At 33.6% G+C, this 16679-nt stretch overlaps 1 pseudogene; it reads left to right on the forward strand.

The window, feature by feature from the left end:
• LOC124354483 overlaps positions 1–16679 on the forward strand; it is a 395581-nt pseudogene that overhangs the window by 355859 nt on the left and 23043 nt on the right.

Genomic DNA, 16679 nt, shown 5'->3' on the forward strand with positions numbered 1-16679 from the left:
TATATTGAATGGTTCAGTGTGTTGGTAACAGTGGATGGGAGTATTCTATATTTGTAATTAATAGAAGTGTATAGATTTACAGAAGTAGTAAATACATCTGCAATAGTGTACTGAGTTGTCTTTCATAAACATGTGAATTTAGGTGCCAGTTAATTGATCATTATGGGAGTTGTAACATTTGAGTAAGGTACTTTGGTTTAATTGATTATGCAAAATATTAGAAGTGTATAGATTTACAGAAGTAGTAAGTACATCTGCAATAGTGTACTGAGTTGTCTTTCATAAACATGTGAATTTAGGTGCCAGTTAATTGATCATTATGGGAGTTGTAACATTTGAGTAAGGTACTTTGGTTTAATTGATTATGCCAAATATTAGAAGTGTATAGATTTACAGAAGTAGTAAGTACATCTGCAATAGTGTACTGAGTTGTCTTTCATAAACATGTGAATTTAGGTGCCAGTTAATTGATCATTATGGGAGTTGTAACATTTGAGTAAGGTACTTTGGTTTAATTGATTATGCAAAATATTAGAAGTGTATAGATTTACAGAAGTAGTAAATACATCTGCAATAGTGTACTGAGTTGTCTTTCATAAACATGTGAATTTAGGTGCCAGTTAATTGATCATTATGGGAGTTATAACATTTGAGTAAGGTACTTTGGTTTAATTGATTACGCCAAATATTACAACAAAATCATACAGTTAAATATGTTATCCATTTGTGTAAATCTCAAACCAAAACAATAAAATATGTAGTTGGTACAATACGTTTGAAAATTAGAGGATGAACCAAAAGGGGACATTAACACAGCACATAATGAAACGCACTGAGCTTATCTTGCTTGTAAATGATGTAAATTCTTAGTAAGCTGGACACTCAGGTATATTCAGTAGGAATAAATTTAAGCATACAAATACGAAAAAATAACAAAATTACTGTATTATTATTATTGTGAGTCTCACTATGAGTATTTGAGTGATAAAAGTCATTAGATCTGATCATAATTAGCTAAGATATTGAGGCTCTCTGTATTTATACTAGCTTTGTTCAAAACTTTCCTGCTGTAGTGATTGCAGTTCACTCTGAAATGACCACGTCAAAGGGTCAATTACAGTATTGGAAACCATTAAAGAATTATGTGGGTTGAAATCTGTGGGAGGAGGGTGTCTGGAGGTGGTTAAAAATTTTCCAAAAACTCATATGTGTGGGCATAATTATAATACTTTGTTTATAAAGTAAATCTTTTTCGATTATGTATTCTAATAAACAACCATATTCAGAAAATTGCAATTGGCAGAGCTGAAATTGAAATTTCTTATAATCACTGTGTGTTTAGAATTTTTTTAATGTTTTAATTTCATTTTTGGAAATCATCGTAAGACTGGTGAAGTTTAATACTTGCGATGGGGTGAAGAATGTTAATTATACAATGATACACACTAACTTGTAATAGGCAAGGAACCTTATAAAACGATTTAAATTGTAAGTCAGCAAGAAAAGGAAATCTATCACAGCCTGTTGATTATCTCAAAATGGATTATCCAATGTTGTAGAATATTTAATATACTGCGTTGTTAACTCTATCTATCTGAAGAGAAGGCTGTCACTCTCTCCTTTGTTTAGGAAGACCTGTAGGTGTAATGTATGTTAATAGGTCATGAACTTGTAAGGAATCTTTTTCTACAACTATATTTAGAGCTGTTTGCAAACCAAAAGTGGGAAATTTGCCAGTAAATGAAACAGCATCTTGGGTTTCATAACTATTATAACACAAAAATATGATGATATTGAATGACCAGTATCGTACTTTGTTACAAAATGAAAGTTAAGTAAAACTGCTTTATAAGGGCCACTGTCTTGTAATAAAAACCTGTTAATTTACGTATTGTGCTAATATGATCATTACTGTTGTTGAATGTAATAACACTATTATGGTAATGAGAAAGATTTGCCATATGAAATAAATATATGCATAAATATACTCGAATAATATTAATAGCAGCAAACAAAACAGGGTTTTCAGTGAATAATTGAACAAGCAAAAATAATTGGAGGTCATTTACTATACTCTAAACTACTTGTGCTTATATAATACTATTATTACTGCTATCAGATCATATAGTAGGAAGTTAAAACATTATATACAAGAAAATGAAACTGTAAATAATACAGTTACAATGTATAGAAGAATATTTGTTGAAAAAATGTCATCGGTTTCAAAATTGTCTAATCAAGATTAAATTATACCAAAATATTTTGTCAGTACAAAAACAATCTTTTTACAATTATCTTTTTACTATAGATGTGGTTTGTTTTCTTAACAGTTTTTGAGGAGATAATGGTTCATGGGGTAAAAAATAAAAAATAAAGAGTTTAAAGTCTATTTTCAAAATTGATAACAAAGTTTTATTATTACACACACTTACTTTGAGGTTCTCTCCCTAGTTTACTAGAAACATGAGGTCATAGTGTTTGTTATTCACCACATAGTGTCAATTTCAAAATAATCATTATATGTTCTACTACTAAAAACTTAAAGTCTGGTTTTCCATTAACAAAAATATAGAGCATACACGAGGAGCATCTTGTAATCAGGTGAGAAAAATTCAAAAATAAAGGTATGAGCTATGTACAGTGTGTATGAAAAGATAACTGGAGAAAATTAAACATTTGTTTAAAAAAAATAATAATTTCCGTTTACAATACATAGCTTAATTTAAAACACCTGACTTGTTCTTGAATTATTTTTCTTAAAAAATTGAAATTCCTTAAAATACAAATCATTAAAAAAATATCATTTCCTAATATAGGAGATATATACAACATTTTAAACTTTGTAAATTTGTATTTATATTGTAAAAATTTTAAATTTTCACCTTCAGCCGATTTTGTTTAGGCCAGGTCACAAAATCACCTAAAATTCCTTCTTCTCAATTCATGATTGAGTGATCAAAAAATATATTTTATATTTGTATCTCTGTAGTGATACTGATTCGGAAATGTTAATAATTAACTAAACTAATAAACCTGAACCATTATGATCGTAAAAAAATTATCAGTAAAGTAAATCGAAAGAGACTGAGAAGGTGAACCCTAGAAAGCTCAACTTGTGCTTGGAGTTAATCCAGTCTCGCACAAAGGGGAGAATTAGACGAGGATTCTCACCATCCAGATTGCACAAATTGGATTGGGAAGAAGCCAGCCCGTAATTTTGTCACTGATTTCACAGCGGGTAGTATCTTAGCACTTTGCTCTCTCGTTTTAAGTATTGTATCAGTGTATTTTGGTATCGAAAAATATCTAAAATGGGGGTAAAAACATTTATTTTAATCTATTTCAAGTGATATATATACAAATTTTATATGTTCTATTTGGAATTGGAATTGTTAAGAATGGTGAATTCTATCATATGTTTTTGTAATTTAAGAAAGATAGGAAAAGTTGTCTCAAAAAGAAAGTCTCAAGTTGTTGGATCATTTTAAAATTATGGTGGTATACAATTAATTTAATATTGAATTTGGTGATCAGCACTCTCCCCCTACTGTTTTCCCTCTGTATCCAAGTACACCTACAGCAGTGGCTTTGGTTATTCTTTCTTTTGTTTTGCAATCTTTCTTTGTAAGACTTCAAAAGGTGATGTAATATTTACCTTTCAGACCTATTCTAATTAAATAAAAGTTATCTATAGAAATTTCAAATTTTCATATAATTTTAAGTGCTTGTTCCAAATGTTATTTTCTAAGGGACACAGTAGTAAGATACAATACAATACAATACAACATTCTTTATTCATGGACATAGAGTACAGAATAGGCATCACAGTATGCTGAGCTATGCAATAACAATAACAATAATAATAACAATACAGAGATAGAAAAAGAAAAATTATTTTTTAGTTGTTCCAGGTCATAAATTCGTCAATTGAGTAAAATGTCTGTTTGATGAGCCATGTTTTCAGTTGAGATTTGAAGTTCTTCACTTTACTGCTTTTCTTTAGATGGTCAGGTAGGAGGTTGAAGAGTTTTCGTCCCATGTAGCTTGGCTGCCTCTCGTACTTTGTAAGGTGATGGTTGGGCAGGGTGAAGTCGTTTGCATTTCTGGTGTTATAGTTGTGTGTCTCTCCCAGTCTTGTAAGATTTTGCGAGACAGCATAGCAGATTACTTCCAAAATGAACAAGGACACAACTGTCAGTATGTTTAGATCTTTGAAAGCTGATCGACAGGAGTCCAGAGCATTTAGGTCTGCTAATGTTCTCACTGCTTTTTTCTGTACAACTAATACTCTTTGCCGATTTGTTATTGAGGAGTTGCCCCACACTGTCACACCATATCGTAAATGTGACTCGAACAGCGAGAAGTATGCAGTTTTGGCTGTGTCCAGGTTGCAAGTAGTTTTTAGCCTTTTTATAACATATAAACTGCTGTTAAGTCTTTTACATAGTTGATTTATGTGTGAGGTCCAGGTTAGTTTACTGTCAATAATAATCCCAAGGTATTTTGCTTCAGTTGTAAGTTCTACTTCTGGAAGACTGGAGGTTTTTATAGTTTTCAGCCCAAAATTTATTTGCTGTGTTTTACTTGAGTTTAGCACAAGCTCATTCTGATGGCAGTATTGTTTTGCCATACTCAGGGCAATAAAAGATGACACCTCAAGCTCCGAAGGTTGTTTGTCGGCTACAATTAGAGCAGTATCGTCTGCGTACATCATCACCCGGCTGTAGTCCTGAAGCTCTTTCGGTAGGTCGTTTGTTAAGAGGATAAACAGTACAGGGCCAAGTACCGAGCCCTGTGGGACCCCTCTATTGATCGATAGTGGAGTAGATGAGACCTTGTAGATTGTATTGTTTCTTGTGTATGAGATTTCTACTATTTGTGAACGCTCCTTCAGGTAGCTGGTCATCCATTTCATAGTTTTCCCTGTCACACCCATTTTCTCCATTTTCTGTAGAAGAAGTGCGTGGTCCAACCAATCAAAAGCTTTGCTGAAGTCTAAGAAGAAGGCACTGGTGGAATTCCCTTCTTCCAATAGCTCCAGTATATTCTCAGTGAAGCTTATGAGAGCTGAGGCTGTTGATTTGCCCCTTAGGAAACCATGTTGCTGGGTTGTAAGGAGGTTATGAGTTGTAAGGTGGTTCATGAGACGGGAAAGTACAATTTTCTCAATTACTTTTGAGATGGTATAGAGATAAGGGATATTGGTCTGTAGTTATCTATTAAAGTGGATGGGTTCTTTTTTAGTTTAGAAACAAGGGGAGGTGCTAGTTCTTCCTTGCAGTGTTTGAGAAGAACTGAAGAGATTTCATCTACTCCTGATGATGGTTTTGATTGTAGGGAAGAAATGGTGTTTGTGACTTCCAGTGTTGTTGTTGGGAGGAGGATGAGATCAGGTACACCATTATGGGTTACAGGTTCTGCGTTATTCAGTTTTGTAGATTGTCCTGCCTCTTTGAGTGTTTTTTCAGCGATTGAGACAAAATATTCGTTAATATACTGTGCTACGAGGAAGGGATCTTGTATTACTTGATTGTTTACTTCAAGTGTGATCTGATTTGTTTGGTTTGAGGGTTTACATCTTTCATAATCGATCACTCTCCAGAGAGCTTTCTGTTTATTGGCAGCCTTGTTGATATAATCAGCTGTGGCCTCTCTCTTTGTCTGTTTTAGTTTCAGATCATAATTTTTCTTTTTGGCAGCAGTTCGTGCTTTAGCTTCTTCGGTACCTTGAAGTATCTCATCCTGTAGTGCTTTGAGGTAGTCTTTTTTAAGGTTTAACATTTCTTCACTTGATATTGCAGTGAATTTCTTTTTTGGTTTTGTTCTAGTCATCTTTTGGGGACATGCAGCGTTCAGGGCAAGTCTTAGTGTGATGTTTAAGAAATTATAGGTTTCGTCTACATTGTTTGATTTGAAAACATCATCCCAGGATTCTCTTGCTAATATGTTCTTAAGATGGTTTAGATTTTCTTGAGTGTATTTCCGAGTAGTTGAAATTGGTGATGGGGTGGTATTGGTCTGAAAGTTAACTGTACAGAGCTGTGCTTTATGATCCGATAGTCCTGTAGTAATCACATCTGTCATAATTTCTTCATCATTTAAGTTAGAATATATCATATCAATGGATGTTGCAGTGTCAAGAGTAACTCTTGTCGCCGGAAGCTGAAGTCGTCTGATGTTGTGGCTTACTAGCATACACTCCAGTTTAATGTTGTCTTGTTTTCCTGACAGTTTGTCCACATTTATATCGCCCATGATAATTGTGGGACATTTCCATGTAGGGATTTTCTCCAGAGTTTCTGATATAATGTCCAGGGCTTCTTCAAGGTTGCTGTTAGGTGGTCTGTAGACGCCTAGTAAGTACACGGTTTTTTTCTTCAATTCAATTTTTACCGAGTGGAGTTCACACACCAGTTCTCTGGATAGGTTGCAGTGCTCTTCGATGTTGTTTACATTACTTAGGTCTTCCTTTGAATAAATAGCTACACCTCCATTCTTGGAGTTTTCCCTCGAAAAGCCTCCGACTAGATTGTATCCTGCTAGTCTGGTGTTTTTTAGCTGGTTATCTTTTAATCCATGTTCAGATAGAATGAGTATGTGGGGTCTTAAAATTTCAAGTGTGTGTTCCAATCTTAGTGTTTTATTCCTTACAGAGTTAATATTTTGATGGAAGATGGTTAGGCTGTTTCCGGTGTTTGTGGTTTTAGACCATTTTGTTGCTTTAGGTGATTGAGAACAGGTTGAGAAATTTGTCGAGAAGTCTTTTTGAAGGAGGTATTTAAGATTACTCTGGTTTGGTATTCTCTGTAACGTTTCTTTCGCTTTTGAGGTTGCCCTAAAAAATTATAGAGTCCGGACGATGGATTCTTTGGTCGCTCCTCCTTTGCTTGAGGTGTTTGTGACCTTAAAAGTTTTATATCATTGATCTCATCACTTGATACTGTAATGATACGGTCAGGGTCTTCTGTGGGCTGAGTGTTAGATTTATGTACTGCTGATTTCTTCTTAATATAGTGAGGGATGGGTATATCTGTTCCATCATCATATTTGTGAATCTCAGGGAAGACAGTGATGCTATGAGGGTAGGAAGGTCAAGGTCTCTAATGTTTCCTGTCCGGGTGAGATGTTTCTATAGTCATCTTGATTTATTTGTGGCTGGTAGTCGAGGGTATCGTGAGGAGTGGCTAACTGTTTAACTTGGTTGACAGTTGAATCATTTAATGCTGATGAGGTAGATTGCTTTTCTGGATGAACTGTAGATAGTGTTTTGAGAGAACTTCATCGGTATACTCACCAGTCATTCTCACCCACTTGCCGAGTGTGTCATCTCTCACTGGTGTAACGTATACAAATGATTCTGTATGCCTGGAAATAGCAACAGTGCAGTGTGGTAGGGACTCGTAGATATCCTCTGATGTTCTTGATGTTCGAACTACCACCACGTGCGGTGCTTGTTTTCCCTGGAATTCGTGTATTGTTGACACATTAAAACCCAGTCCATGCAGCTCCCTTTTTTCAGATTGTTTGAAAACGAGAAATTTATATTTATCTTTGTTTGCTTGCAAGTCATTCAGACTAGTCAAGTTTAAAATTTTTGTTTCTTTTTTGACAGCACTGCTAGTGATCATTCCATGTTCGTAGTATGAGGATAAAAGAGTTGCTACACTGAGTTTGCAGCGGTATGATGTGCTCAGGATTTGAGTAACTTTGGCCATATCAAGGATATTGTGGTGGGTCACATCGTGAGTGGTCCTATTTATGTATGGGATTTGTTGCTTGTCTCCAACTAATAGTGCATTAGATATTCCAGCGAGTGCACAAGCAAAAAGGATCTCACCGGCGTGCAACATCAGAGCCTCATCCATAATGAGCCGTTTGTAATGCCCTCCTCTTTTAGATGATCAGTTGAATTTATAAGAAATGAATGAACTGTCCGACATGAGTCTTTGGTACTGATGGGGTCGTATTTAGGATATTCTCTTTTCAGTCTTAGTCGGAAATCAGATGCTCCTTCACGAGTAGGGAAAAGAAAGAGATCACCCTCTTCGTATGCGTTGACAATGAAGGTGGTTTTTCCACAGCCTGGGACTCCCTGTGCCAGCTCGAGGTTGATCTCTTTCATATTGTCTATGCCCACATTCTTGACACTGCTATACAGTCTGAGTTCGTTCATAACTTCAGTGTTCTTTGTTTAAAGGTTATTTTTGACGATGGAAGGATTGTGAAGGAAACAGGATTTTTCCGGACATTTGCCATCGTTCAGTGAAACAAGAAAACAGTAACACTACGTTTCGAGATCTGCAATCTGATCTCTTCTTCAGGTAAAGAACTAACCTAATACATAATTACAAACTAAGTTAAAATAAACAAATCTTACTAAAGCGTTGTGGCACGCCTAAGTCAGGAATCACAACCTACATGTTGTTGTCAACTTCACTAACACTAAAGACATGCACTTAATACAAAACTATACAAAACACTAATCATTAAAAGTAAACTACGGAAACAGGTCACAATGCGTAGGTCAGTCGTAGGTGGTCAGTAGACGAGTGAAGACGCATTGTGACCTGTTTCCGTAGTTTACTTTTAATGATTAGTGTTTTGTATAGTTTTGTATTAAGTGCATGTCTTTAGTGTTAGTGAAGTTGACAACAACATGTAGGTTGTGATTCCTGACTTAGGCGAGCCACAACGCTTTAGTAAGATTTGTTTATTTTAACTTAGTTTGTAATTATGTATTAGGTTAGTTCTTTACCTGAAGAAGAGATCAGATTGCAGATCTCGAAACGTAGTGTTACTGTTTTCTTGTTTCACTGAACGATGGCAAATGTCCGGAAAAATCCTGTTTCCTTCAGTGTTCTCAGATACTAGCACAATCTCATTAGTTGATTTTAGGTTGTGAGATATTGTATATCTCAGCTCGTTGGTAAATATCAGTTCAACAAAACGTGAACCGTCGTAGCCAAAACTGTATTTTTTCTGTAATGACTTTCCAAAGAGTAGTTCTCCTGTATTCAAGTCAATAATGTTGAAACCCCCACTTAGATCAGTTATTGAGTCTCTTAGTTCTTTTATTGTCCTTTCGTTCAGTCGGTGGGCTCTGTAGAATTGGGAAAACTTTTGAAGCAATTTGCTTTCTGCAGTTTTCCAAATCAGCCTTTGTTCTTCCATTGCTGAATGTTGAGGATTCTTCAGGTGAGTCTGAGTAGGTATGGTTGAGGTGACAGCAGGCTCTACTATGGCTGTGTAGGATTCTGCGGATCGGTACACCGCTCCAGTTCTCCTCCAGGTGCTGTAGATGTCAGAACAGCCATCAGGTGTTAAGCGGGACAGCTTCAGATGGTGCTTGTGTGATTTATCTAGTACCAAGTCTATGGCTTTCTTGATCTTTCTTTCGTGTGTATAGAGCCTGTATCTATGAAGGTAAGCATTGCTGTCAAATTGTAGCAGGACTTGAAGAAACTCTGTAATGCTGGTTTCTTGTAGGTGCAGTGATGCCAGTACATTATGTATGTCAAGTGAGAATAGTAAGGGGAATTTCAAGCAATCATTTACTACTTCCATAAATTTGAAGATTTTTAGTTTCCAATTCTTCTGGGAGGATGCGTAGGGAATTATGAAAAAAGTCTTTGCCTTGTACTCAACTACAATGAAGTTGTTGAAAGAAAGACCTTTCTTTGTTGATCTTTCTGAGGTTGTTGACAGCAAGTCATTAGTGAGAGATAGTGAGCAGAGTCCTGTGTCAATATCATAAAACTCCACACCGCAGGATCTCTGAGAATTGATACCTCACAGGTATCACCTCAACAGGGACCTGTGCATTTGATTCCTGAAAATCTCACTCCAGTTCTGCACTTTCCGCACGGAAATTTTGACATTATTTTTTTGTAAATTGCAGTTTTTTTTATATGCTGGTTTGTCTGATTCTCGTAGTGAGGGAGGATAAAAATTACGGTTTTTTATATGCTGGTTTGTCTGATTCCAGTAATGAGGTAGGATAAAAATTACAGTTTTTTATATGCTGGTTTGTCTGATTCCAGTAGTGAGGGAGGATAAAAATTACAGTTTTTTATATGCTGGTTTGTCTGATTCCAGTAGTGAGGGAGGATAAAAATTACAGTTCAATTACAAGTTAAAGATACATCAAATTACTCGTTCCAAATTACTTAAAAAGTAAAGATGTAGGATAGAAAGAAGTAGTGTAAAGTTGAGGAGGAAGACGTCAGAGCTCTGATCTGGATTTTCTCTGACGTGCTTTTATCGTACAAAGTGAATTGGATCTGGATCTGTAGTGTTGTTTGCTATTTATTTCAATGTGCAATCTTACAAGTTACTTACTTATTTCCTAATGACTTGTAAATCACTGTTTTTTTGTGGAGAAGTACCTTTTTGTCCAAGCCAATGTTGCTAACATAAATTAAGAAACTTGAAATGACGTATAATATCAATGCATGGTGCATGGTTCTCTAAGGAATTATGACTATGTAAGTGAGACCCTCTTCCTAACCCTGGTGACACCTAATGAAGCAATGAATGTTATTTCAGTGGTTAAAAACAAAATATCAACTGGATGAAATTCTAATGTTTTTGGTAAAACCAATTTCACATGTATTAGCTCCACAACTTGCTTATATTTTTAATTATTCTTTTTCTATGGGTAATTTCCCAAATGTATTGAAATACTCTGATATTAAACATCTGTAGAAATAAAATGGTTGTGACTTAAAAAATGTTGGTCATATCTCTATAAAATCAATTTTTGCAATTTGACTTGAAATATTAATTCTCAGTTGGCTATTACCTTTTCTTAAAAAGAACAATGTCTTTCGAGAAGAGTTTTTTACAATACACACAACTCTAAAAATTTACAGAATGAGTATACAACAATATTGAAAATATGCCATCTGCGGCCAATTTAGTGACTGGGAGTATGAATAGAGATATATTTCTAAACGAAGTATATGATATGGGGTTAGAGGTGTTGTCCTTAGTCTTTTTGAATCCTAATTTAAATGAAGATTCCAAAGATTAAAAATACAGTAGAAGAGTTTGGTAACACATCTTACAGTGGCTAATAAGTGAGATTGGACGCCCTTAAGGCTCTATTCCTTATCTTTGTGGCTGGTCTTCCCTCCAGTGTCAACACAACAAACTGTGACTTACTGTATGCCAATATACAGGTGACACATCTGCTATTGTGCTGGTGTGTTATATTTGACAAATCATATGCTCAGTGCAATTCAATTCTGCTCATTTGTATAATTGATTGTGCAATTAAAATAATAACATGTATGTATGTGTACCATCTACAACATTTTACTAATTAATATTTTACTTTTTACAGTCGTTGGAGAGTACCCGGCGTATGCTGGCGCTATGTGAGGAGGTAAGCACAACCAATATTGTTTCTCAATTTATTATATCTAAGTACTTATGTCAGTTACTGATATACAATTTAAATATGAGTATTTGTAATGATGTGATATGGAAAACAATTATTTACTAAATGACTCAAATACTTCAAGGTGTGTTACGCAGTACTCCTTATAAAACTGATTTTTAATTGTAATTTAAAATAATTTCATATAATTTCCACTTTGACATGCAAATCTGTGAGATAATACTTCAATTACTAGTTTCCTGATAACCTCCGCTACTGTAGTTCCAGTGTTAATGAGGAATAAGAAGCAATTTATCTTATTATTACGAGTAGGATTATGCACATATTTAGTTTTGTCCATTATAGTACTGTTAAAAATAATAATGAGACTAGCGTAATTTACATTAACCAGATTATTGTCGTATTAGAATAAATTAAACGGTTTAAAAGAATAAAGCCTTAAATCATTTAACTCTTAAATTAATATATTTAAAATATTAATAAAACAGTATTCCCTATTTCACAATGCAGTAACAGCTATCTTCTTAATAACTCCATCAAAGTTTTTTAATACATACACCAGTAATAAGACAAGGAAACTTGTTAGTGACTGATTTAAATATTAAAATTAGGATACTTTTATGAAGAGAATTAAAATTCTGTAAATTTTAATGAAAATAAATTTATATTTTTAGTACTGAAAATTAAGCATTTTTTGTGTGACAAATGTGTTTGATAAAAATCATCTAATAAAAAAAAATGTTTTTGTGTATTCTAATTTATTATGCTTAGGTAATATTATAATTTAGCAGTCAGATTCAAAAGAAGTCTAATATTTGTTTATATTACATAGTGTTAAACTGTAAACACTGGAAACTTCTACGTATAATGTTGATTGATTTATATTTGTATAATCAAGAAGAGTTTTTCCAAATATTTTATTGGGTCTCATTTATTATTTTTTTGTATTTTGTGTTATAGCATTATAATATGTAAGTGTTCGAAGACAATTGGCAAATTAGAGTGCACTATGCCAATTAACATTTTTAGATAAAAAAACCATAATTTTGTATTTAGTTGCATAAAGATTTTCAAAACATAATTTAGAATCATAAGCTGTCCTTATTATACTTTTAAGTCATTTTCCTTAAGACCTCTTTCTAAATCTATATTGTTTTTTTATGATTTATTTATTACTTTTCGTGTAATGTACTTATTAAATTATGATGTGCAACGCTTGTATTAAAATACCAATTTATATTCATACTATACAAATTTTACAATATTAGCAGTGTAATAAAAAATAATGGTACATTAATGGTTTTAGAAATACATAACATTTTGCTGTGTTTGTATGACAGATTTTAATACCATTAAGAATCCTACTAAAACTTTACACTCAAGTCCTAATTTGTATGACTGGACATATTCAAATAAAATAATATGTGAACAGTATGTTAGTTGAATAAAGAAACTGGCAAAGAATATATATGAAGTAATTTTGCAATCTCAGACAAGACAGTAACATCCCCACCAACCTCAGCTATTGCCTGAACCAACTCTAGTGAATCTGTTTTGATTTTTACTCCATCAGAACAATGTTAATTTATTAACACATTTCCGTCCTTAATTTTGGTTGTAGAATGAAGGAATATGTTGGAAGGAGAGCATCCAAGTGCTGTTTACACACTTTTGTATTAATAATGTATTATAAAAAATATAAGATTTTTCTGGATAATCAGAAAAAATATTTTTAATAACTCAAAATATTAAGATACATATTAATAATGACATCTCTAAAATAAGACATCTACAATAAATCTACAAAAATATGGCCGTAAAGTATTTGACGTTTAACATTGTTCTTATGTGTGCTGAAGCAAGAGGGCCACCAGTACAGCTGAGTCTTAAGTATGTTATTTTTAAAATAGTTCCTTTTACTCCATTAAGCTGTACCAAAATCAGAATAGGAAGAAACAAACTGGTTAGAAAATATTTTTGAATTAAATGTTATTCATTCTTGCAGTAGTGAATAAAAGAAAGTTTTTCAACATGACACTTACATTTGTAAAGGGTTAAAATTGGGAATTCCCTATCCTTCCCCTCAGGTGCATTCTGTATTCAATTCTTCATTTATACATTTTAATTCTTAGTTGTGTAATTTTTTAATAAAATACATTTGACGAACACAAACATAGTTTTAGTTTAAATATGTAATGATTTTTTAAATCTGTTTTTATCAGTGTGTTTATTTAAATAAGAACAATGTGGAAACCTAAACTCTTAATATCATCCTTAAATGACTGGTTTAAATTGTAATAAAATAAAGTGAAATCTACTCAAATTCAATTTGAATTTTTCCAGTTAATGCAACTTGAATAATAATTATTATACTGGTAAATAATTGTTTTCCTAGTAATAACAAGTGGTTTGTTAAATGATAATTTCCTAAACTGAACTGCTCTGACTGACCTGTTTCACTATGGTGTTTGATGTGCCTTACTCTGTCCTGTATCGTGAATGATGCCCTCACCCATTCTCTCGCCCAGCTCTACCATTACGTTAGTGTTGAATGTGTCTGCCGCCTCGTACAGCGACTCGACCTCTCACCTCTCTTGTTCATGTTCTCTGCTTGTTTCCAGGTGTTCGGCTGACCGGACCTCTCGTGTTGCATGGATTGTTGGAGGGAATTTTCACTGTTATCTGTTGTATTTTGAGATTTCAGAGAGACGCTTGGCCTCGTTTTATGTTTTATCATTTGAACATGACAAAATGGAACCGTTTCTCAATCGTTGGTGTGAACTTCTTACTTATTGATTGAGAAATGTTTTTGCTTTACTTTTTCCAACAACTGAATGTTGTGAATGAATTTCATCTACTGGAATGTATAATAAATCAGAATCTGGCAATCTTGTTTGATGTAATATATGAAACGATAAAAATAACTACATGCAGGTAACAGTGTAAATAAAACAATATAAATTGAAAAATGTATAATGGAGGAAAAGTTAGGTTAGGTTATTTATGTTTGTTTCAGATATAAATATTATGCTGTAATAATTTATTAAGCCTTACAAAAAGAAATTATCCAGTTTTTTTATTGGAAATTGATTTTTTACAATTTTTTTCATTTAGTTCAGTGAAAATTGGTACAAATTGAGACAAATACATAAGAAGTAATTACATGGTAAACCACAGAGCCAATTTGTAAGAAGTTCATTAGGGAGTCAGCTTTTGAAGAGACTTGAGTAGCTGCATCTCTACCAAATTATCATACAAGATCTCTTCTCTTTGAAGAAATTTATTGTTTAAATATAATATTTTTAAAAGTAAAAACTCTTGACCTTTTAAAATGGGTTATTATTACGAATTTACTGTAAATTTTGTTGATTTGAATTTATTCAACCTTTATGCTACAACATATTAAATACAAAAGTCTTACACAATCCAAAGCTACCATACTTTTATTTGCGTTGTATTAGACAAGATCTACTTATCATTTGTTGAATGAGACCTGGCAGATTTCTTTGTAATTTTTCTAATCTCTTTCTTTTTACCATTTTTATTCTTGTATAGGATTTAGTTAAGAAGATCAATTTATGAGGCGTGTTTTTTAATTAAGGTCCATTTTGTTGTAGACACTAGTAGTTCACGCGCATACCGCATTGAGCGTGTGCGTCATGTACCGGAATGCCTCGGGAACAACTGTGTTCAGTTTTAGCTCTGTAGCTAACCTGTACAGTTCCGTTCTGTGCTTTCAAAATGTATAAGACTATCAACTCGCCCGCTGCATATGATGTTTGCACAGTGATACGGTTTTTGTCAGCATGGAAATTACAATTATAGTGTTACTTTTCTCATGAAAAGTAATCAAATTGATCAGTGAAGGAAGGTAAACTAAGTTCAGTAGTTCTTTTATATACTATAAATTAAGTCCTACCAAACCGTTATCTCTTTCAACATGCTGAATAACAAGTGGAACTAGTCCATCCAACTTTATAGTATTAGTCTTAAGTAAAATAAAGATTTATATCTTGATATTTTTTTAATTGTACATCTTTTTCCTTTACTTTTTAATTCATATTAAAAACTCTTGCTACACTCTGGTCACAGACACTTCTTGAGCTCCAAAGGCCTCCAGTCTCTATGACGAATGGTATATGTATTCACCCAGTCCCTTGGAGCTTCTGATCTCTCTATGATCTCTGTCTTTTGGAAAACTGGTTTGAAATACCTGCATTGGTTTCAGACCACTAGGTGCCTCAGCCTCTAACACTATCGGATCTCTTATAATATCCAATCCATGTATATGTATTAAGATTCTGGGACAATTGCTTCTGGAACTTTCTTAATTTATTTGATCTTCTGGTGAACCTCTAGCCTAATCTCTTAAAACTTTAAATCTCCTTACATTGGAGCATTTGGCCTACACACACTTGCCTCTTGAGTTTTAGAGACTGAATCCAAGTACCCCTATCCTGTGCTTTGACCTATCATCTTGAAGCTTCTGGTCACTAAAAGTCTGGGACTAACTAGTTTCTAAAAATTCTAACAATCACTATCCAGAAGGTGCTTGCCCTAATCATATCTCTAGAAGATTCTGCGTGGTATTCTAAACCAAGCTCTTAGACTAAATTACTTCTGGATGCCTCTCAGTTAATAGACTTGATTTTGGAACAATCCAGTCTCTGGAAATTCCTCAATTCTTAAAGTTTCCAGAATCTGGAGCTTCTGGCCACTGGAAACTCCCATCCCTTCGAAGATTTCTACTCCTTTAAGCTTTTTATGGCACCTTCCAATATCTGTTTGCTCCCAGTTTCTATTAGATCCGGTCTATATAAGTTTGTGTTATTTGGGAGCTGCGGTACATTTTGGCCAATGTTTAGATTCCAATCCAGCAGGTCCTGGCCAGAAAATGTTCAGCGTTTTGAAATTCCTGACCTATTTTGAAAAATAATGAATTGGACAAGAAGATGGAGGGGACCTTGATCAATTGATTAGAATTTTACATAACCCGTCGTAAACCAATGTATTTATAAAATGATTTAACAGATTTACTTAAATTTTAAAAAATTCACTATACTGATAATTTTCCAATATTTATCATTTGTATAACATAATTATAGATATGTGTGCGGTAAAGAGTGATAACAAACTATAACATTTTTGTCCTGATAAAAAAACAAAAAAATAAAGACAAAATGACAAACACAGCTATCTACTTTATTTATGTTATATGATAGAAAAGCGTGCTGATGCTGTCCATTGGGAGGGGGGAGGAATGAGAAATTAAATTATG

The sequence above is a fragment of the Homalodisca vitripennis genome, chromosome 1 (assembly GCF_021130785.1).
Source record: "Homalodisca vitripennis isolate AUS2020 chromosome 1, UT_GWSS_2.1, whole genome shotgun sequence".
Lineage (NCBI taxonomy): Eukaryota > Metazoa > Arthropoda > Insecta > Hemiptera > Cicadellidae > Homalodisca > Homalodisca vitripennis.